Source organism: Microtus oregoni, unplaced genomic scaffold (assembly GCF_018167655.1).
Source record: "Microtus oregoni isolate MIOR12 unplaced genomic scaffold, Mior012 000000F_ref0000247, whole genome shotgun sequence".
Lineage (NCBI taxonomy): Eukaryota > Metazoa > Chordata > Mammalia > Rodentia > Cricetidae > Microtus > Microtus oregoni.
Window position 1 is genome coordinate 11,222,678 of NW_024543059.1, and position 23,345 is coordinate 11,246,022.

Here is a 23,345-nt window from a genome sequence, read left to right on the forward strand (position 1 = left end):
TAAGACTAAGCTGATAAAAACAGTGACATCATGAAATCTGAAGGCATTAATGGAAGGAACTAGAAAAAAAATCTTGTGTGAATTAACCCAGACCCGGAAAGACAAACATAGTAGGTACTCACTTCTAAGTGGGTCTTAGATAAAGGGTAACCATGCTGCAATCCACAGCCCCAGAGAGACTTGGTAACAAGGAGGACTTGGGGGTGGGGGAGAAGCATGGATTTCCATGGGAAGGGGAAATTAGAAGACACCTCATGGGTGGACTGGGGGCGGGTGGGAATGGGAACATGAAGGACCAGGTTGAGGGGTGGATGGGGGAGAAAGTATTGAAAGAGATGACTGGAAAGGGGTTGCATTTAAGCAGAAATCGGATGCAAGAGAAACTCCCAGAAATCTCCAAGAATGACTCCAGCTAAGAAGTCTAGCAATAGAGGAAACATAGCCTGAACTGGCCATCTCCTGTGGTCAAGAAAGATTTTCAGTGCAGGGAGGGATTGGGGCACCCACCCAGCCACATAACCTTCGCCCTGCATTCTGTTCTTGCTATAGGATGTGCTGGGCAAGGATGGTGCAGATTATGGGAGTGGCCAACCAATGATTGGCCTAGCCTGAGACCCATGCCATGAGAGTGAGCCCACCCCTTATTGTCTGGAGTACCAGGACACGGAGGCTGTGTGACTCAGAGATGTAGGATAGAACTAAACATGATGGGGAGGGGATATCAATGTAATAATGCCCAATGATATTCTGCTATACACATAGATTGGTGCCTACCCTAAAAGCCATCAGAGAGGCTTCATCTAGTAACTGAAATAGATGCAGAGATCCACAGCCAAGCATTGGGCATAGCTCAAGAACTGTTCAAGAGGGGGAGGAAGGATTGTAGGAGCCAGAGGGTTCAAGGACATCACAAGAAAAATCCACAGAAACAACTAACCTGGGCTCATAGGAGCTCACAAAGTCTGAACTGACAGCCAGGAGGCCTGCATGGAACTGACCTAGGCCCTCTACACATGTGGGACAGTTGTGTAGCTTGGTCTGCTTGTGGGACTTCAACAGTGGGCACAGGGGATCTCTCTAATGCTTTGGCAGGCTTTGGGGAATCTATTCTTCATAATTGGGATGCCTTGCCCAACCTTAATACAAGGAGGGTCATGTGATATGTGCTAAATTTCCTGGACTGACCTTGATCTTGCTTTATATCCCAGGCAGGTCTTTAACTTGTAATCCTCTTGCCTCAGCATCCCAAGTAGCTGTGATGAGAGACCACTAGTCTTTTAGCGGGCCACTAATCCCATTTCTCTGAGCTCCACCTCATGGTCTACCCAGTCCCAGCAGCGGTTCTTAATGCTATTGTTTTTGAGCTTACTTGTCAGTCTCCAGATTTCACAGGACACCTTCAGCTCACAGTTCCAGATCTACAGTCTTGTTGTTCTCTCATTAATGAACTAAATTAATCACTGTCAATTGCTCGTTCCACACTTGAGTGAGAGTTGTAATTTAAGGTTGTCAAAAATTAGGCTTTGATCCTTCTATTGTTGATGGAGGAAGGTCATTGGCTAATAAAGGAACTGCCCTGGCCCATTTTATTGGTTAGAAGATAGGTGGGAGGTGGAAACAGAACAGAACGCTGGGAGGAAGAGGAAGTGAGCTCAGACTCGACAGCTCTCCGCTCGGGAGGAGACGCCTGAGAGAGACGCCATGCCCCGCTCCCGGGATGAAGCTCCGACCCAGGATGGACATAGGCTAGAATTTTCCTGGTAAGCGCACCTTGGGGCGCCATACACAGATGATTAGAAATGGGCTAAATTAATATGTGAGAATTAGCCTAGAAGAGAATGGGCCAAGCAGTGCTTAAAAGAATACAGTGTCTGTGTAATTATTTTGGGGCATAAGCTAGCCATGCAGGCGGCCGGGGTGCTGGGAATGCAGCCCCGCCGCCCTTATTACTACATATTGTGTCCTGGGAAACAAGACTGTGTCAAAACTGAGACTCATTTTATCATACACACAGACAACGTAACGGCTTTATTTTGCCTGTAAAGGAGGTAGACTCTTTCCAGGTGGGTAACCCGGTTTCACGTTCTTCCTAGCAGACAATGGTACGATGCTTGGTAGCTGAAGGCAGCTTCCATGATCTCCTGGGAAAGTGAGAAGCCTTGCAGGTGGTCTGCCTACTTGGGGTCTAGCGGTGAGGACTAGAGAGAGCAAGAGCGTGGTGGCCTGTGACACTTGAGGACGGTGTCCTTCAGTGCTTGTGGGCTGTGCCCATGGGGGTTCTGGATACAGTTCCGGTCTGTCTGAATTTTGCCCTGTAGGCTTCCATTGCTTTATCCATCGGCTGTAGCAACTCAGGCCTTGCTGTCTGCTGCTTGACTGAAGTAGATTCTCAGCAGCTCTTGTGTGCTTAGAACCTGAGCCCTTGTCTCTTCTACACCCAGTGCCTGACCCCAGGTCCATAATGGACTTTCTCCCCATTTCTGGTTTACGCATTCGCTAGAGGAGGTAGACCTGGGTTGCAGCCATTTTAACCACTGCTTTCAATATCTTGTGTTTTAGAAGAAATATGTCCATTTTCCTAAATCATTAGTGCTATGAAGTTATTCATAAACCCTCTTGCTGTTTTAAGATGTTAGTCGCATCTACAGCGATGCCTCTTTTGCATCCCCGATACTGCCCGTTCACACCTTCCTCCTGGCTCTCCTATCAGTTGATAGCTTTTCTAGTCCCTGGGTCAGAAGCTCTTGGCTTTTTGCTTTCTGTTTCGTTGGCTTAGTTCTTTTCATTATTTTATCTCCCGCCTTTGATTTTCTTTGAGTCTAATTTACTTTTCTTTTTCTACCTTGCTGAGTTGAGAACTTTCGTTATTGATTTTTGACTTTTTCTCTGTTTTTTTAAGTCCTCATTTGGAGTTGTAAACGTTTCTCTAAGCAATGACTTAGCAGTAACCCACAAACTTCAAATGTTTTCTGCTCTCAATTATTTTCTTCAATGGGTAAGTTGCTGAAGGGTGTTGCTTGATATTCAAACAGAACTTTTTTAAAGATTTATTCATTCATTTATTATGAATACAATACTCCGCCTGCATGTGTACCTGCACCCCTGAAGAGGGTACCAGATCTCATCACAGATGGTTCTGAACTACCATGTAGTTGTTGGGAATTGAACTCAGGACCTCTGGAAGAAGAGTCAGTGCTCTTAACCGCTGAGCCATCTCTCCAGCCCCCCTCCCCTGCCAGTTAGAACTTTTCTAGCTCTCTTCCTGCTTCTGCTTTGCCTGTCCTCTTGCTCCCCGTTTATATGGGGAGGTGGAATTTAAAGATGTCTTTCCAGTAGTCCCAATGGCCAAAGAACTCACTATTCCTGACTTCTCTTCTCATCCCCCCACCCCCACACGGTGCCCTGCACATCGGACTAATAAGAAAGACTAGGAGACAGTCCTCTGACCTCCTCTCCCCACTCCCCCAGCACATCTTGCTTTGCCCTGCTACATTTCAGTGCCATTTCCCCTGTCAGTGTCCCCTTCCTGAACACAAGCCACCTTGTTAAGAGCGTGAAGATGGTGAGCACCGTGCGAGAGATTTGTGAGCCACGTGCTATCCATTGTTCTGTGATCTGCTAAACCAGGGAGGAAATACAGGAGTTTGGAAGATTGATTCCCCAGGAGAAAGCCTGACAGCCAGGGTGGCTTTTCTGCTGCATCATGGTATTTTGATTGTTGGTCCCTAACTATCCCTGTGGTTTTTTTTCCCTGAATACCTCTGTCACATTCTCATCACCTCCCTGCAAGGCCTGTACCTAACATCGTGTATTGATAAAGAGCACATTAGCTTTTGCGATGCTGTCTTAGCACACAGAAAAATTACATTGACATTTTGGAATAGGATTTCCAGTCATGATGTTATCAAGCATCAAGCAAGTGAGGTCTTGTGGTTTTTCAGCCATCACTGTGGGAAGCTCATGCACCTTGGGTGGCATGGAGCTTCTGAGGTCAGGATGGGCTATGGGGATCAGCAGTAGCCCCAGTTGTGACTGGAAAGAAAGGTGGATGAATGAAGGGGAACATGGTTGCCAGGATAAGGTGAACCCTGGCTGTGGGGAGCCCTGAAGGCTATGCGGCAGGAAAGATAGTGGGCTGAGAACCAGGCGAGGCAGCACGGTATTGCAGGAATGGGAACCCAGGAATAACAGCCCTGGCTTCTGTAGCTGCCTCCCCTTTGAGTCTCCGAGGAGTTGCCCGTTAAACCAGTGGCCAAAAGCATCTTGAGGAAATTGGATTTCCATTTCTAATCTGATTGCCATTTAATCTGCTGCCCTTTATGTGGTTATTTACCATTTGCATTGCTAAACCCTGGCAACGAGCTCTCAATTGATTTTTCTTCTTCATGAGACTGTCTCACTTGGCAGCCCAGTCTGGACTCTAACTTGCAATCCTCCTGTCTCGGTCTTCTGAGTGCTGGGATGACAGGTGTGAGTGACCATACTTGGCCATGATGGATTTTAAAAAATCAGCTTTTTTCTTCAAACCAAGAAACTGAATTGGATGGCATGGATGGGCGGTGAGAATCCTCTTGGCAGCATGACGTAGCAGCTCTTGACCGAGGTTTCCCTTCATGAAAAATTTCCAAACACTTCAAGCACAGCGCTCCAAAGTAACATCCCCATCCCCAGCCATGCTGCAGCAGTGAATTTCTCTCTCCCTAAAGACAGCCAGAGACACTCAGCAGTAAAGTCTCAGCACCGCAGTTGAAACCCCAAAGGCCTTTGCAAGGGAAGCTGGAAACCAGGCCCTCGTAGACATGTCCTGTGACGCAAAGTCTCAGCTCCGACCGGCTGCCTGACTACCAGCCACGTGGCCTTAGACCAGCCATGCAATGCTAAGTCTCAGCTTCCTTACCTTCACAATGAGCTAGTGATAGCCCCCTGGATTGCTGGGTCTCTGAGAAGAACAGATGAAAACATAGCTCTAAAGCACTTCCGTAAAAATCCAGCCATGCTCAACAAGAAAAATCATAATAAACGCAAGCTACTAAACTGGAAGAAGTGGTGTCTGAAAAAGACAATATAAATCTGCAGTTTGTGTGTGTGTGTGTGTTTTAATTGTCTCCTTCTATAGATGTCCAGTTATCCAAGCAGGTTGCAGGTATACCAGATGTCCCCATCTTCCAAGCTATGGAGGCTTGCTCACAGCATGGCCACTGCTCTCCTCTAACGAGGCAACTTCGCACAAGGACCAAGTCCTCTAAGACACATCCACCCTGCTCAAAGTGAGCTTGGAGCTGGGGCTGCATGGAGGTGGAAAGGCCCAGAGGGTGCCAGCTCAGACGATGGTGGTGAAGATTCTGGGAAAAAGGTCTCAAATCCACACCCTGCACAATGGCTCACAGCAACTGTAGGGAGCTGCAACCCACCAGCTCGGCTGTCTCAGGCAATGATTAATCTCCCTGCAATCAATGGTCCCTTAAAGGCAGCAGCCACAGAGGCTGTGAGCATCCATAAAGCAGGATTCATTGCATCTGTAGAGGTTTTTTTTTTTTTTTTTGCCCACCCACGCGGCTAGTTCACAGCTTCTAAGTGGCCAGCAATCAAGTCTCCATCACAGCTTCTTGCCACCTCCTCCATCCCCACCAACAGAGGAAAACACATCTTCAGAACATGGTGGTCTTTCTGGGGACACGCCGAGTGACCCCAAGTCATGGACCAGATCCTCTCCGGTATCAGCTGCGGTCTAATATGGGGGGCAGGGTCCTTGTATACAGGGTGGAGGCAGAAGCCGAGAAACAAAGAACACAGCTCATTGGAGTGTGCCTGCACACCTCACGCGGGGAGGCTTTGGGGACGCGTATATGGATTATGGAAAACTGACATTTGAGCGGCTGCTCCTCTGAGATAGGAGCATTTAAGAAGAGGCTTTGAGAACAAATTACTCATGCTCTGTCTTAATCTGAGAAAGGCACTCGGTCAGCGAGACAGTTGAGTCAAGGGTGCAGAGACTCGGAGTGGAAGCAGAGCCAGGGATACAGGGAGAAGGGGCTGTGCTTCACAAACAATATTGAAAAGCAAAAAAAAAAAAAAAAAAATCCACCCTGGGATGCTTTGGAAAATCCCTGATGTCAAATGTCCCCATATCACATAAAGCCAGGGCTGCTCCTCGGTGCTCCACAGTGCCCCTTTGCTCTGGCCACTTCTGAGCACACACTTGCTAAGGCCCTTTCCTTCTTAGCCATGGACCAAGAGGGAGGATGGGGTCAGTCCTCAGGGTGTGAGCAATGGCTCTGCCCTTGGGTGGCTGTGTGACTTTGGATAGATTTCATGATCTCTCTGTGCTACTCTGATGGGGCTCTTCTCCTATGCCCGGCTGCTCTTGGATTCCAACTGGAGAAAAGGAAGAAGCTATTGAACTGGTTGGCCAGGTTGGCACAAGGTACCTCTCTGAGCTTGGCTAAATAGATAAAGAGCCGGTGTGTGGATCTCCTCACCCCACTGGGTGCTAGCACCCGGGAGGGTCCCAAGACCCACAAGCCTAGGTAACAAATTTCTTCCTCTTAATAGGCAAAGCACCATTTAAGCAAACTGTGGAAAGAGTGTCCCCCGAGCCGAGGGCTAAAGCGCTCCTGGTCCTCAGTGAAGCTACTGGTCAGGAGGCTGACCTCCTCGGTTCAGCGTCACAGCAGACACTTACCCTACATCACACTCATTTGCATAACCTAGTTGTGGGTTTGACTGACTGGGGCAGAAGGCATGCTGGGAGTGGCCTAACCAGACTGTGGAAAGCTTCAGGGGAAATCGAGTCCCAGTTTCCATTTTCAGCCTGGCCTCCCTCCTGAGGAGGCTCAGCAGCTGCGGGTCTTCAGTGGGGTGTTCCTGGGTATTGCCCTGGCTCCGCAAACTCCTTGCTGTGTGGCCAAGTCAAGGACCCTACCCCTGCCTTCTCCCATTTCCTCTCTCCAACTGGCTCGTGTGCGGCTCTGCTCCTTGCCAACTGGGCAGCCTGGAGCACATCCCCTGGCTCCTCTGAACCTCAGTTTGCTTTTCTGAAAAATGGAACACGCCGTAACGTGCTCATGAGATGGAGCGGTCTGGGTTGACGCTTTCTCGGGCCGGTAGCTGGGTACCTGGCTTAGAGCGAACACGGCCCTGCACACTCAGGCAGCGGCCTACTTCTGGCTGGGAACTAACTGTCTAGAATTCCACAGGTTTAGATACGTGCCTTACAACAGCACGCATGCTCAATGGTGGGGCATGGAGAGCCCTGTGAGGGCTGCTCCCTGAGTAAGGAGTCACTTAGATCATGCCCTCGGCAGTGGGGATCCCCAAAACATGGTAATATCATAGAGAACTGCTGGCAGCCAAGTCTGATTTACAATCTAGGAACCGCTTCTGCATTTTAAAACAAACAGAAACGATTAGAAAATGAAAGCCAGGAAACATATGAATATTAAAAAATTCCATTTCTATGTCCATAGGTGGTTGGCTACAGCCGTATATCTACACCCACACACATCTGGGATGCTCTCAACTGCTGAGTAGCTGCGAAAAAGGCAGTAAGAATTCCCATTCTGGTCCTTTATAGCGCACTACGCCGATTCCTCTGATAGGTTCTGAGAGATCCAATATAGCGTGTTACAATAAGCATTTCCTAACGAGTGAGCGCACCTTTCTTATCTTCCAAGTCCTAAGTTGGCACTCTGCACAGACAGCGGTGCCAGGGAAAGCTGCCGAGGTTCCTCCGCCATCTCTCACTTAACCCTCATCACCTCTGCCTCCAAGCCCTGTGCTCTGCCTTCCGGATCAGCTTTTGTGTTCCACGTCTCTCCCGAGCCTAGAGTCCTCTGTACCTGGGCTTCCTCTTTGTGCTCTTCTTGCTCGCTTCTCTATCCTGTGTCCACTACCAGACAAATATCTCACGTGGCAGAATTACCGGCAGCTTTCTTCACAGAGCCCGGTCTGGGGCTCTCTGACTGAGCCTTCTGACTTCTGTCCATGTCAAATCCACTGCGGGTCACTGCCCTCATGCCTGCTTGAGCATGTTGGACCCTCTTTCTTACCACTCTCTGTTCCTGGATTATCCATCCTCATGCCAGGCCTCAGGCCTCTTGCCTTCCAAAGCCTTCCTCTCTGGATTCCCCTAGAGAGGTACACTTTACTGTTGGGGTAGCGGAGCTTAAAACCCAGAGTCCCCACACGCATGAGTCTTTCATAAAGGCTGAGGAGCCACACGCTGAAAGAGTACATTCACGTGATCCCGTTTTAGCAAAATTTCCTGAAGTTAGATACAGTGACTGCAACTGATGAGAAGCACAGTCCTTGTGCCGGAACTCTGGGCTCCAATCTGCAGACCCTTGAGAATCTACAGTATTGGGATCTGCGTGTGGAGAAGTTGAGTTTGGACTGTACTTCACGTTGACCTAAAGCCACATATTTAGTTCAAGATGGACTTTGCATAATGAGCTCATACGTAGCAAGGTTTCAAAGGGTATTTGGTGGCAAGGAGGATTTGAGCTCTGGCATTTCTGCTAGCTAACTCTTTCAGGAAAACATTTTCGTTGCTGTTGCATGCTCAGCAGCTTATCGACAGGCCCTGGTTCCTTAATTAAAGGCAGGCTAGTTTGGGTTTAGAGGCTTGCCAGTGTCTAACGAGGTTTCCCACCCTCACCTGTTCCCACGTATTCCCTCCCCCGTGCCCGCATCCCCATGTTTGCCGGGATGCCCCGCATGGACACATCACCTCTCCCCACTCTCGTCCCTTGAGCTGAAGTGGCTCAGTCATCTGTGAACTTTTAGGAACTTCATGTTTATTTGACATGAAATACTGACTCCCAGGAAGACAAGATACAGTTCACCCAATCTCACACTAGTGTGGACACTGAAGATGACCCGCTAATGAATTGCACCAGTTCAGAGTCGCCAAGATTTCCCGTGCCTGAGAAAATTGGAAATGCCTAAAAGGCTCAGTTTGATCATGAAAGAACATTAATAGGGGTTTCCATCTGGCATTGTGAGCTATGAACTTATTTTTTTCTGAGCTAAGCCAATAAAATATGATCAACTCTTTAGGAAGACTGGCAATATTTATATTTTCTACAGAAATGGTTATATAAAATTATTAAAATATAAATAGTAGAACAAAGATCAGCCAAAACATGCTTTTAAAGGCCATGGAAGTGAAGTGTATATAGAGCGTGAGATTCTGACAATATCATAGAACTATTCAACAGCTACCTGTTTAAAAAAAGATTCTTAGGCGCTGGAGTGATGGCTCAGGGGTTACGAGTGTGTCCTGATTTTGTAAAGTTTGTAAGTTCGCAGAACCCATGTCAGGCAGCTCACAACCATCTGTAACTCCACTTCCAGGATATCTGAAACCCTCTAACTGGCTTCCACAGGCACCCACTAGCATGCATGCACACGCACGTGCAGACACACACACACATAGATAATGAGACATTAAAAAGGGTGTTCATTTTTCATAGATTCTGTTGTGACTATTCATTTTCATAGATAGTCTTTTCCTTTTACAGAAAAGAATAAAAATAAATCATTTTATTATTTGCAATTTGCTGTGATTTTTCTCATTCCAAATGTTTGCTTTTTGTTGTTGTTGTTCAGTTATTATAAAGGACTTCCCAAATTGCTTAACCTTCAGGAGTCATAAACCCTGCATCTGCCTCTGTCCTTTGTGTCCTAGAGAGATCCTCTCTCTCTCTTTCTCTCCCCCTCCCCCCCCTTCATCTCCCTTGATCTCTCATTTGCCTGTCTTAATCAGTGCACCGTTTGGGGACATGGCTCACACCTGCTATGCAAGAACGCACTACTTGTTCAGTGCTCATTACTTCGTCTCATTACTGCTGGTGCTCCACCCCTTCCCCAAACCCCAACTCTTAGTCGCTGTGCCAATTCTAATCCATCCTGTAAAGTCGAGTCTCTCCCATCTGGAAGTCCTGAGAACTTTCCAGACATGCTGTTAAGGGGAACAGGATCTTCGAAGCTAATTCATCTCGCTGATTCATTGATAAGCACCCTTGAAGATGCATCTGCTTATTGGGGACACTCTGTACAAGACACCAAGATCAGGAGCAAATGCCACTTCAGGAAAATAAGCACGATTAATAAAGGCACACACAACAGTTGCTGTCACTTGGAGATAACAGGGTAGCGATGTGACTCTCCTTCCAGGCTCTTGGGTCTCTAGGGGTCCAGAGCTTCCCCTGAACAAGCTTGGCTTCCTTTGTCTTCTCATCTTGTTCTATCAGGCTTTGAAGTAGTCCACGAGGGACACACATCCTACAGAGACAACTAGATACCCCAAAGATGCGGAACCCCAAAACCTGGCTGTGACCTGTTCGCTGCAACTCCTGTATAACTGCTCTCACCAAGTCTTTCTGGAGAAGACTTAGGAAGAAAGCTGTGTGGTCCTCATGCAGAAAGAGAGGAAGAAGGCCAGTGCTAGCTACCAAGGATTAGGAGATGGAGCTAGGGCCAAACATTCCTATGGGGTGACTGATAATCTTGGCCCCACCCCAGAGTCGGGGACAGAGGAACTCCAGAAGGCCATCACTGGAGGAGGCAACCCACGAAAAAGTGACCCCACTCTTGAGAATGAGTGCTGTTCATGAAAGGAGGTGGAAGAAGATGCATCCCAGTTTTCCAAATCGAAATTTCCTAAGAGCAGTGTGCCTCTAGGTGTGGAGATCTGCCTTATCTTTGCCCCACTCCTCCCTCCTCCACCTCTTCTTCTCACATGATATTCTCTAACCCCTACATGTCTAAATGTTTACAATATGGGTTTTCCCACTTTTATGTCTTGCTCAACAGACCATTCTGGCTAAAGACCTCAGGAAATCTTGATGAGCAGAAGCCAAAACAGAAGGCTCCCTCTTGGGTTACTCATGATCAAACACGTAAAGGCTTTGATAGCTGTGAGGGCAGGGACCCTGCACTTCATCCTCTCCACTTTGGTATTAATGGGTTCTTGTCACTATGCGGGATAAGGACATTCTGCCTCCCACCCTCCCCCATGGCAGGGCCGAAGCGGCTGTAGAGTCACAGGTGCCCAGCCCTGCTGGTCCTGGGTGTACATGTCTCGAAGGAGAGCTTGCCGTCTTTCCCCTTGTACCCACCCACACCACAATGGTAACACACTGTGAGCCAAGGCTGTGAGTTCTGATGGTCAGTGCACTCTGAACAAGGAGGCCAGGCCTCCTCCAGGAAATCTGTCTAAAGTAGATTGGAGAAGGAGGAGCAGAAATGTCAAAGTCACTGTCTTCTCTTCCCACAAGTAAGGAAGATAAGTGAGCAGAATGATAGCATGTCCTTTGTCCTGCCAGGCTTCCCTGTTGGAAACACTATGATGTCCATGTGCTGGCTGATTTTGTGTGTTAACTTGACACAAGCTAGAGTCATCAGAGAGGAAGGCACCTCAGTTGAGGAAACGCCCCTATGAGAGCTAGCTCAGCTATAAGGCATGTTCTCAATTAGTAATCAATGGGGGAGAGCCCAGTCCATGGTGGGTGATGTCATCCCTGGTCCTGGGTTCTATAAGAAAGCAGGCTGGGCAACCCATGAGCAAGTCAGTAAGCAGCTCCCCTCCACGGTCTCTGCACCAGTGTCTGCCTCCAGGATCCTGCTGTTTGAATTCCTGTCCCGACTTCCTTCAGTGATGAACAGCAATGTGGAAGTGGAAGCCAGATAAACCTCTTTCTACACAACCTGCTTTTTGGTCATGGTGTTTCATCTCAGCAATTGAAACCTTAATGAAGACAGTCCATATCTCACTTTCTCACTTCAGAAGCACTCTAGTAAGGTGAGCAGGGCAGGAACGAGACAGGGGCGGGTCACCACATCTATTTGTGTTTTATGCTGTGCGGGCATGTAAAGAAACAGGCAATGCCCCTGTACCTGCATGATGGCAGCTCCGAGAGATTGTCTAAAAGGAGTTGCTGCAACCCAGGGGTCCTTCCTTGTGCTTACAGGACTTGGCAGCGATTTCGAATCTCTGAAGCCTGCAGCAACTCCTGGTCCACAATGGGAAGGAGGGTTCACTGAGCCACGACAATCAGATTTTTCTTTCTCTATTTTTTTCCTCCTCATGGTGCAGTGGATTGAATCTAGGCCTTGTGTATGCTACACAATCACAACCGAGCTACATCCTCAACCCTCCGTTTTGAAGGTAGACTGGGTCTTGCTAGACCCTTTAAACTGGCTTTGAATGTGGCAAGTATCCCAGGCTGGCCTTTAACTACGTATTTTTCCCGCCTTTACCTCTGAAGTGTTGTGAATACAGGCATGTACCATCTCCGTCTGAGAGCAGAGGCTAATGGAGAGGCCTGAGAAGCCAACCTAAAGCTCCGTCTGAGTCCTCACCCACCAGAACAGTTCTGGTTTGTCTCTGTATGGGGGTACCCCCGAGATCAAAACTCTGCAGCCACTGCAGCTCACTAGCCAATTTCCACAGAGCACTTAAACCAAAGGCCGCAACATGGCGGCCGTCACGTTGCTTTGAACAAAGTTAGGTAGTGTTTTCATTTGAAGTGCTGACCCCTGGGAGATGTCACATGATACTCGTTTTTTGGATGATAGTCCGGCTATGCTTGGGCTACAGTTTGAAGCAGCAACACAAGGCTGAAGCTGAGTCACCAGCACCCTTCAGACTTCTCCAAGATTATCCATTCCCTGTCCCTTAGACTCGTCTGCTTTAGTCCTCATGGCATCTGCCTGGCTTCCACAGGCATCTGGTCTTGCCATCTCAGGAATGTGTTGACATCAAGGAGCAACCTTGGAATGAGAGCCTTCAAGCTTTGCTGTTCTGAGAGCTCAGGAATTTTGGATTCATAAGAGATTTATTGGACAGCCACAGGCATAGTGGCTTCCACCTGCCACTTGCCAGAGTCCTCTTCACTCAGGAAGGTGATGCCAAGGATGCCTGCCGTTCTCCCCTCACCTGACACCCAGAACAGATGCCAGTCAGTACTGCCAGCAAGGCCTGTCTGTGGGGAAGGGGTTCCAGGAACTCCTATGTGGCCTACAGAAGGGGGGATGTTAGAAACCACTCCAGGTTGGCAAGCTGAAGTTATGATTCCTGAGCCTGGGGTTCAAGGCGCACATCAGATGGTAAAGATGCCGATGTGTGCAGGGAAACCTGGGGATTCCATTTGCCAACTTTCAGCTTAGCATAAGCCAAAGAACTCTTGAAGGCGAAGATGGGTGACCATTTGAGGTGAGGGGTGAGGGGTGTGGGGTTGAGTCCTGCAACAGGCAGTGTCTTTCACAGGCTGGTATGCCCAGGATGTGCGCACACACACACACACACACACGCCTTACACACGTGGTCAGAGTTACTCTCCAGGGCAAATAATGGGGTAACTCAGTGGGGTTCTTTGCCATTCTCATCTTCCTTACCAGCTTTTCTGCAAAATTTAGAAACAGAGCCCTCTTCCCTTTTGCTGTTGACACTGCCCTGTATTGGGCTGGGGACGGAGGGCTGGAGGCTGGGCCCACCCATCGCTGGTCAGAGAGTCCTCTCAAACCTTCTTATGAATATTGTGACACTCCATCTCTGCCACTGACAGCCTGATGGGAATACGTAGCCCAATGTGTGTCTTGTCTAAGTGGAAAGGGCTGTTTGCCAGCGTCCAGGGGCAGAGTAGTGGCTGGCAGAGGAGCCTAACACTCAAGTGCCATCCAGAGGGTAAAGGAGTGTGGCTTTGCCAAGGTTCCCCCGTGTCTGCATCCAGCTATCTGATCCTCATCCATCTCTGCTTCCACCTCTTAGTCACTGAGGGTGTGAGACATGGAAAGATCAATCCAGCGTCTACTTATTTCCCGTCCGCTGCCGGGAGTCCTTGGAGACGCCTGCCTCGTTGTGGATGAACATCGAGTACTTGTGCCCGTCCGCTGCCGGGAGTCCTTGGAGACGCCTGCCTCGTTGTGGATGAACATCAAGTACTTGTGCTCAGCCTCTACCATGCTTTCTTCCTTTTGAGCCCAGCAAGCAAGCCGAGGGCCAGAGGACGTCCGAGAACATATGGAATATCCAGGCTCACGGCAGTGAGGGCTGTGTAGTGGCAGGATGGGTCAGAATCGGCAGGAGCCGTAGGGATCCACACTGAATCCAGGTTGGTCGAAGAAGCCTGGGTCAGTAACCACTTATTTCTCAGGAAAGTCACTAGTCAGGCAATCCAGGAGACTGCACATGCTTGCGGGCGTTGGAGAGGCCTTAGTTTCGGGAATGGCAAAGCTGGTGGTAGTTTTTCCTTATAGTCAGCTGTTCTGACCAAATCAAAAGTGCGGGACCGGGATTTGGCCAGTTCCGGCAGCAGGCATGGGTCCAGCCCAGATGCCACTCTCTGAGGCTGGAGCCAAGGAAATTCAAATGCCTAGAAATTGCTCTCTGAGAACTCAGTTTCCTGGCAGTGCTGTGGCCATGGGTCCCAAAGCCTGTCAGTTGGATCTTTCCCAAGGGGAAGAAAAAGTTCAGCCCCCAAGTCATCCAGACACCTTATACTTTATCAAGACTCTCACGTGGTGCTCCATCAGTGTACCAGAAAAGCCTCTACCCAACTTGAAACAAATATAAAAGTGGGTAGTGGAGACAGAGCCGCGTCTTGGGTTTTAAGAAATGGTCCCACCATGTATGAGCAGCAGCAGGACCTAAGTGGCTCCTTTTGTATATTTGCCTTCGGATTCCAGGATGTTCATGGGTGGGTGATCCGAATGTCCACCTCCTAAAGTCAGGATGACAGGGATGGCATGGTGGCACTGGACAGAACCCACCAGAGAGGATTCTTCCTGCCAGCTGTCATTAAACTACCTCCACAGGAGAGCCACTGTCACCTTGCCATGCTACAGCCCCAAGGCCACTCTACCCTGTCCCCAGACAGCCTCGCCAGGCCTGTTGTCCTTGGCAATCTGTTTACCTCAAGTCTAAAATAAGAGCCATTTCCAAAGACGTTGTCCTGGCTATTTATTTTTAAAAATAGTGGCAATCATTACTTTGCTCATGAATCTGGAAGGTGACTGGACTCTGCTGGGGGGTGGTTATTTGTGTTTTGTCACATGGTGGTTGAGGTTAGGGTCTTTACTCACAGTGTCAGTCCCTGTCCTGGGGACATTCATAGCTGGGGTCTTTCAGGTTTCACTTTCTCTATGTGGCCCCACCTGGGGAGTTCAGGGCAGCTGATACGGCAGATCAAAGATCACAGAGTGGATGTCCCAAGAGAGACCCGCAAAACAGTGGCATGGCCTTTGCCTCCGCAGCCCTGAAAGTCATGTAGCATTTTTTTCATTCCTGTTTGCCCATTGAGGCGGCCTCAGTGATCCTCCCAGTGTCTGGGGGAGAGGGATAGACTCCTCTACCTCATGGTGAGTGACTGAAAAGAAGCCGCACTCAGCTTAGTTCCTTTCACCCCTGGTCTCTCCACCTGAAACACTGTGCCCGGCCCTGGGACCCATATCCCACCCCCTGCATAGACCCTTCTCCAGGGTCCTGCCTGTCCTTGCCCAATGTTGCTGCAGGACGCATGGGTCTTAGCACTTAGGAACACAGTCTACTCTGCTTCCTTTTTACATAACCCAATCATATGATCTTTTTAATATGAAAGCATCACAAAGATACAGAAAGGCAAGAAGGCAAAAAGGAAATACTGAGATACTAATCATGGGTCTGGGATAACAGGTAGTCATTTCCTCTTTTTAGAGTCTCCAGAATATTTTGAAGGCACCACATGGCTCATCTTGTATATTCCCAAAAAAAATTCAGAAAATATTCTAGCGGGGAACTGGTTATGTACTTAGGGATAGAGTACACATTTAGCCTCACAAGACGCTGGGCTCAGTCCCCAGCATCATAACCTAACCGTGACTGCCACAAAATATAACTGGTAAATGCTTCCTATGTGAATCCACAGAACTCAGCTACTCGAATACCTGTTCTCCCAAAGAAGCAATGCTGTCTGTCTATAACTCCAAAATTCATTTTATATAAAGATGAAAACACACACACACACACACACACACACACCCCAGTCCTACAATGAAGACAGACTCCCTACTCGGACATTGAATCTGGAGCAACCCTGGGCTTTTGCACAGTAGCTACTGTTAAAAGAGACAATAGCATCAAAGCTAAGAGCCCCGTGGTTTCTCTCCAGATCCAGGTCTTGTCTTGGTCCTGTGATTTTGTTTCCAGGCAGGGGCAATGAAGATTGGGGCTGCATCCGCTGGAGCGGGAAACTCTGAGTCCCGGCACAGCTGACAACTGATGGTGTCGTGACTTCTGTAGAAAGTGGAAAATTAACAAATGCCCTTTCAAAGCCCGCGGTGGGAACTAATGTGCATGTGTGCATGTAGAAGGGGGGAATGGGGCACTTGATTTTCTGTCCAGATGTTGAATTGCAGACATCAAGAGCGTGACATCCTGATGCAGGTGCCCAAGCTGGGTCAGTGACTCTTGTACTTGACTCTTAAATTCTATCAGTTTGTTAAAAAAGTGCATTGCTGCTTCTGTACCAGGAAGTTCTGGTCTAGGGAATAGGGATTGGGCTCCTCACTGTATTCTACAATGAGCCTTCTGGGTGGTTCTTTGGGTACCACTTCTCCTGCCTTATCTTACGATCAAGCTAGTTTGCCAAACACATTTCCTTGGGCATGGTGCTAGATTAGCCAGGCATTGTTCTCTGTAAGCTTCTCTTAAAGCTTAGGAGACCATATCCTTACCTCCATTTCATCCTGGGGGAAGAGGTGCTCAGAGCATCAGGGGGGATGTGTGTGTGGCCACTCACTTGGAAGTGGAGTTAGGACTTGAAGTCACAGCAGGAGAGTTTGACGACAGAGGTTCCCGGGCATCTCCAAGATAATTACTCACAGGAGTCTGAACTTGGGCAATATGCCAAGATGGGTCTTTGCAATAGATCCTTCCATCTTAGAGCAGTGCCCATGTAGGACATTCTCTTAGACCCTCCCTTATCCCCTCGCGACTGGAACTCATGAGGGACCTCTAAGAAGCACACCTCATCTCTTTTGGAAGAGAAAAAGGGTTAAGTTAAGTTAGGCTTTGACTGCTGGTTTCTCAGGGAGGCTGGCATCACGGTTTGGAAGACATCCTTTGACTTGTTGAAGTACAGGGATCCTGGGGACAGTGTGGGAGTAGCAGTACTCACATCCCCCCTTTCCACAATGGCGTAAAAATCTTCTAGCTCTCCTGGAAATCAGGGGAATTGCTAAAGAAGAACATGAATTCTCAGAGTGCTGGCTTTCACTGGGCGTGTATATTGATTAACAATAATGTCCTTGTTCACTTGAAGATGTGGCCGCCGGGGAGAGCACGGCTTTCATTGCTCTGCTTGCTAAAAGTGGCAGCTTCCCTCCATTCTTCCGCAGAGCTGAGAATGAATATGTTAATATTGTAACTGGGACACAGGGAAGGGGACATAGGCTTTGCTGCCGACTGAACAACGCTGCTATCGGGTTGGTGCCAATAGAATTGAACTCCCTTCCTGGGAGTTGGGCCCAGAATATCTATTTGTCAAATCAATTGGCCCGGGGAAGACAAGGGCCCCTCTGAGACTTCAGTTAATAAGAGAGGGCAACACAGTTTTCCAGGAGTGGGGTCATCTTGGAAGATAAGGGCCATGCTGCTAATGAGGGTCTGGCTGGCAGGACCACCTAGCCTTTCAGAGATCCAGAAGTCCCTGTTCTCGTACATGAAGCCTTCTTGTTATGCCTGCATACAGACCTCCTCACAAGGGTAAACATTCTGAGCCTTAAGTCTCATCCTCTCAGATATCTTAGATAGATAAGTCACATGTAATTTAAAACAGCTCATGGCAGACACAGTCGCCTATCAAGCCAAGCAGAAAAGCATCAAATAACCTAGCAGGGATGTGTCTGTCTGTGGACACTTGGGACATGCTGGACTGTGGAGGGGCAGATTTTGTAGGATGCTCATTTGGCTTGGAAGAGGCAAGGATGTCAGGAAGGGCAAAACATTTCAGAAATTTCACTTTCATGGTGCTCCCCTGGCTTCAAACTCCTCACAGCTTCCCATCAGCCATGGAACCCCACTAGGGATCATTTCTCAAGTCAACTCTAAGTAACTCTTAAGAAGGATGCCAAGGTGTTATTCGGCACCACGATCAACCAGCAATGTTTGCTCTGGGCACATGGAGGTGTGGCAAACACAAGCCATTTATTTACGGTCTTCTAGAATGCCAGAAGTTCTACTTGTGCCAAGGAGAACCCACATTGTCAGAAGGAGAGAGGTGTGATGGTTACATGCAGGATCAGGTCACTTGGCAGCTGTCAATCTCCAGATGACAAACACACGACATCATGCCTACAGAGCAGGGAAATTCACGCCCATGGGAAGGATTGCCCACTTCATTCACCTTGTCTGTTCCGGCCGGGACTGCAGGAGCAGGGGCACAATCCTGACTTGTTTCAACCTCCCATCATTCTGTCCCAAGGGCAGGGATGAAGTCCTTGGGATTCTAATGGGGCCAAGCCCTAGGAGTCAGCTCTGCTAGAGACAGAATACACAATTTCCCAAAGGCCAGAGCCAAAGCTCCACACGGGAGCAAAATGCTGTTGAGGCCATTTTCCGACTACCCAGGCTCGCGTCTCCTGTCACGAGTAGGTTTCAGTAGAGACATCTGACAGGTTCGAGTCTAAGTGGTTAAGGTGCCCTTTCCTTTCGTTCTTCTGCCTGGGCCTGTCCTTGCCACATCAATGGTAAACATTAGGAAGTCTCTCTATAAATATGTGGAGCTATTATGAGTCACTTAAAAGCAAAACAAAAGAATAGACTTTAAAAATTCTAAAAAAGTCTTGAGTGCCAAGGTTGGGGTTCGACCCGGAAGAGAGGGCCAGGGAGGCACTTGGACAGTTCTTAATCTAGACCTGGGGTGTCTTACTTAGGTTAGCATTACGCAACCAGGATTTGACCTGACTGGGTTGTCGAGGGAATGAAGGAAGAACAGACAGACAGACACAGACAGTGGGCTTCGTGGGGGAGGTGGTCTCAGCTCTGTGCTAGAGACACTGTGGCACTACAGATATTCAGCATCTTTATGATCCAGACTGAACAAGGAGGCAGGGCTTATGGTATACAATTGGACCAAGGAGACAGGTTTAACTATTTTTGGTAGGAGCAGTCTCCGTAGAGAAGCAGTCTTCGGGCTATAAACATCCAGCTGGGGTGTGGTGGTGGCGGGGAAGCTATGGTGGCCATTTTCTGCACCCATTAGTAGCATTCACACGTGGATCGGAGGAAAGCTTTGCGGTTTCTCTATGGACCTCATCCCAGGGGCTGGGAAGCTTTGCCGTTTTCCCACGGGTCTGATGCCCCGCCTATGTCAATATCTCACACCCACTCAGGGCTTCCTCTGCTCTCCACTCCGGAGTGCGGTTCAAAAGCAATCCTAGGCAAGCAACCAGATGGGGGTACCATGAAAGGGGGCGCAGTCCAACGTTACATGAGCTCTGGAGGATGCTTGTTTGCGCAGTCTCTGTGAGCTATAGGGACCTCTTCTAAACCTGGGGCTCTAGGGGGATTCTGGGACTAGGTATCCCAACCTTAGTCCTTCTAGTCAGTGACACTACTTCCCTGCATGACTCTAGGGATGAACTTGACAAGGACACTTTATCTGCGAAGGCTTGACGCACTGTAAACAGGGAGCACATCAGGGGACCCTCCGAGGAACGTCTATCTACACAAGTCTCTGTTGAAGGACATTGTGCAGTGATAGGAGCAGACTATGGGAGGGACCTGCCAGGAAGAACCGGTTCCAAACACTGTGTGTTAAACACCTGCTGTGTGCTAGACTCACATAAATCACCAGTTCCAGTTCCCACATTTCCCCAGTAGTCTGTAAATATAGAAACTGAACCCTAGCGGCAGAGCGCAGCTCAGGAGACAATGGCTAAGTCACAGTCCGTAACAAAGGACTCGTCCATAGGACCCAAACCTGAAAATCTCATGCAATTCAGTCTTCAGAAAGTGGAACTGGTTATCACCACTAACAGTAGCTCCATCATTTTTGAGTGCTGATTTTTTTTTTTTTATCAGAGGGTTTTTTTTTCCCCCTTTAAGCAACTTCATGCAATGAGTCCAGTTCAGGGAGGAAGGCATCCCAGATTGGAACCCTCATCAGAAAATGGAGCTAAATATCTGATGCCAAGGGCCAGGGAGATGGATCTGTTGGTAAAGAACCTATATAAGAGCTCATCCTAGGATGTGAGGCAGAGGCAGGAGAATCTCTGGGTCTCACTGGCCTTCTGGTCGCAAAATCAATGAACGCCAGGTTCGGTGAAGGATTCTGCCCCAGTAAGCGAGGTGGGGAGTGGTGGCGGAAGACACCTGATGCGGAGTTCTGGGCTCTGTATGCACTCCACGATGTATGGGCGCACCTGCACACACACGGACACATGCACACATATTGCTACGCTACTCATACACAGACATAAAAATGGGACCGTGAGAGTTACATGAACACATAGACAAAATACTTAGTGTGCGGCAGGTCCTTAGTAAGAGCACCTGACTTGATATTGATTATCCTAGGGCTTAATAAACAAGGGAACCAGAAAGGTCACTTGTTTGAGGTCGTGTGATTAGTTAGAGACCCCCAAACAAAACTCTGGCCACTCTTTCTGATACACACACCCATGAGCTTTCTCCCCAAGGGGCCCGGGATGACTGATTTTCACGACAGCCACTCTGAGTCAGCAGGAACCCCAGCCCTCTGACGGGAGGAGGCAAGTACGGCACATTGGGAATATTTCCTTCCAAAAACTAACGCTCAAAAATGTCACTTCCAAAAGCAAACTCCAGTGTCCCAAAACCCTCCCAGGCATGGAGTAGTTCCAGAGCCTTCGGGGCCTGAGTCCAGAGCCATTATACCACTCTTTCGCATCTGAACTTATTAGAAGCATTAACCTCAGAGACTTGGAACCCTGTCCCTCCCCCTGTGGCCAGGCGGGATAATGTAAGGACATTTTCCTTCATGTCATTTCAGCTTCCATTTAAGTCTTGGAAATAGTGTTGAGCCGGAGCCATACCGTCTGTGGATCGCCACGGCGCTGCCGATTGCGAGGCTGTGCTATGATATGGGGCCCGCATTGTGTAAATATTTGTCAAAGAGAAGATTAACTAGGGAGGCACTAGATTCAGAGTGACTGCATCTTTCATTAACTCAGCCAGGAAACAGACTGGAAAGATACACCATTCACTAAGTCAGTTTATCAGCAGCCAGTGAATTTCTGGTTATTTTTTTTTCCCCAGGCACATACATGGCTGCTTTTCACCAATGTGTATATATCTCCCCTTTGCACCCTGACCTCGTTTCATTGCAGACTTATGTTTGTCCTTTCACAGCCTGAAAGTTGCCACGACTTTCCACATGTAGGTGGGTCTCAGAAACATATTGTAGCGCATGCGTTATCTACACTTTGCTCAGAAATGATAAATGGCGTAACTGGAAGAGTGATTAGGGAATTAACTCCCGGGAACCAGAGTTTCTTAATGCAACGGTACAGAGAAATAGATGACTAGCTAACTCATGTTCCTTGTCGGAGTAAATGTAAGGCCATTTGCTTCGGGGTACTTTCCTAAAGAGGGGGTTTGCTTGCACGACACCCTCCATGTGTTCTCAAAGTTGGCGCAATATCATACCATGAGCTACCTCCAAAAATATAACCATAACCAAAGCCCAATGTACAAATCACACCAAGGCTTGGTGTTTGGCTTTCTGATCACCTAAACCCACTTTGCAGAAGAAGACCATTAACTACAACGAATCAGATTATTATAGCCCTGCTCAGAAAGCAGCTTACTGAGGCCGAGGGAAACCTAGGGGCTGTGGTGCTGGACCCAGGATTCACTAGACAGCATGCTTGGAGGGAAATAGCAAGACTGCATGTGTTTCTAGTGTCAGACCAGAAGATGAGATTTGGGAGACCAGAGAAATCTCAGAGGATGTGGGGACAGAACCTCCAAGCTGATACGGAAATGATTACAAGGAGCCTCTCCCAGGAAGGCGGCAGGGAGGCTGCGTGAGGCTTCTTTTCTGGGTACACAGCCCTGTCTTGACAGATCCATGACACTGGGACCCCAGGGTGCATCCAGTGAGAAGATGCATAGCCGTGGACTCAGAGTTCCCATTCCAGAACTTTTCCCACGGGCAATCAAAGACACTACTATCAAATTTAGCACCATAACAGACTTTTCGCAGCACTACACAAACCATCCTTCACTGACATGGGGGAAAATATTGAAAACTTGGGTTGGGCTTTTCACACAGATCACCACAAAAATCCTGAGACTTGACATTTCTTTAGAAAGACTGTCACCGACAGAACTTTCCCCAGAAGTCCCGTCAATCATGACCTTCATCAACTACACTGATGAGAATCTGTTCTCTCTGCTGCTGGCAGTCACAAGCACACAGAATTTTAGGCGCTGAACTTGACCAGAGGGAATTGGTAACTTTGATTCAGTTTCAACACACACTCTTTGAATTTCTTAAAGGCCCAGAGTGGAGGTCTTCCCGCTGGGAGATGAGTCTGAACCCAGCATTATCAGCTCTCTGGGTGTTGAGACCCAAGCCCCACAAGGCAGCTGTCTGCTGCTAAGCATAGCCCTGAGCCATTTCACCCCAAGCTCTGCACTTAAGGGCTGCTCCGGACTGGCCCTCCCCAGGTTGACGATGGCTAAGGTAATAGGCATTGGACTGCCAAGGGGTCCTGTTGTTTAGTCCTGTCAGGTCTCCTGGTCTCCAGTGCTTGGCCAGGCCCCACTGCATTAGCAAGATCCCGCTCCTGCTACCTGGGACTGGTACTGATCTCCCGCAGGGCGGACGGTGCTGTTCGCCCTCCCCGCTGGAAGGATGCTCAGGGCAATGTTCCCGCAGTCCTACCTGGCCAGGCGAGTCCCGTGCGCACGGGGACCCAAATGGGTCAGCCCCCCAGCTCCGGAAACCTGAGTCTTAAGCGCTGCGGTGCTTCCCCGGCGGCTCCAGGGCTCGCGCTCTCCAGGTCCTGATCCGCGGAGCAGCCCGACTGCGGCTGAGTCAGCGCCCAGCGGCGGCGCGGTGAGCCCCGGGCAGCCGCCGAGAGCGGCTGTGAGCCCAGCTGAGGCTGCCCTGGCATTTTAAAGGCGAGGCTTGGACGCTGTTCAAGCGGAAACGCAGGGAGAAACTTCGGCCCCCAGTGCAGCGCCTCGACTAGGGGAGGGCGTACCGGTTTTGCAAAAGTCCCTCCTTTCTAAGGAGAAAAAGCAAAAACCAGAACTCCAAACTGTGAAGCTTTTCTGTGAGGATCTCTCTCTGCCTTATTCTCAGTACCTACACAGA

General features: G+C 48.9%; 1 protein-coding gene across 1 annotated transcript in view; it reads right to left on the reverse strand.

Moving 5' to 3' along the window:
- The window catches only part of Ctxnd1 (cortexin domain containing 1), a 49,661-nt gene extending 26,636 nt beyond the window's left edge, over positions 1 to 23,025 (reverse strand). Inside the window, exon 1 of the mRNA XM_041650472.1 lies at positions 22,911 to 23,025. The gene's annotated coding sequence lies outside the window, so the exon portion shown is untranslated. The remainder of the gene's footprint in view (positions 1 to 22,910) is intronic.
- Between the last annotated feature and the right edge of the window lie 320 nt (positions 23,026 to 23,345).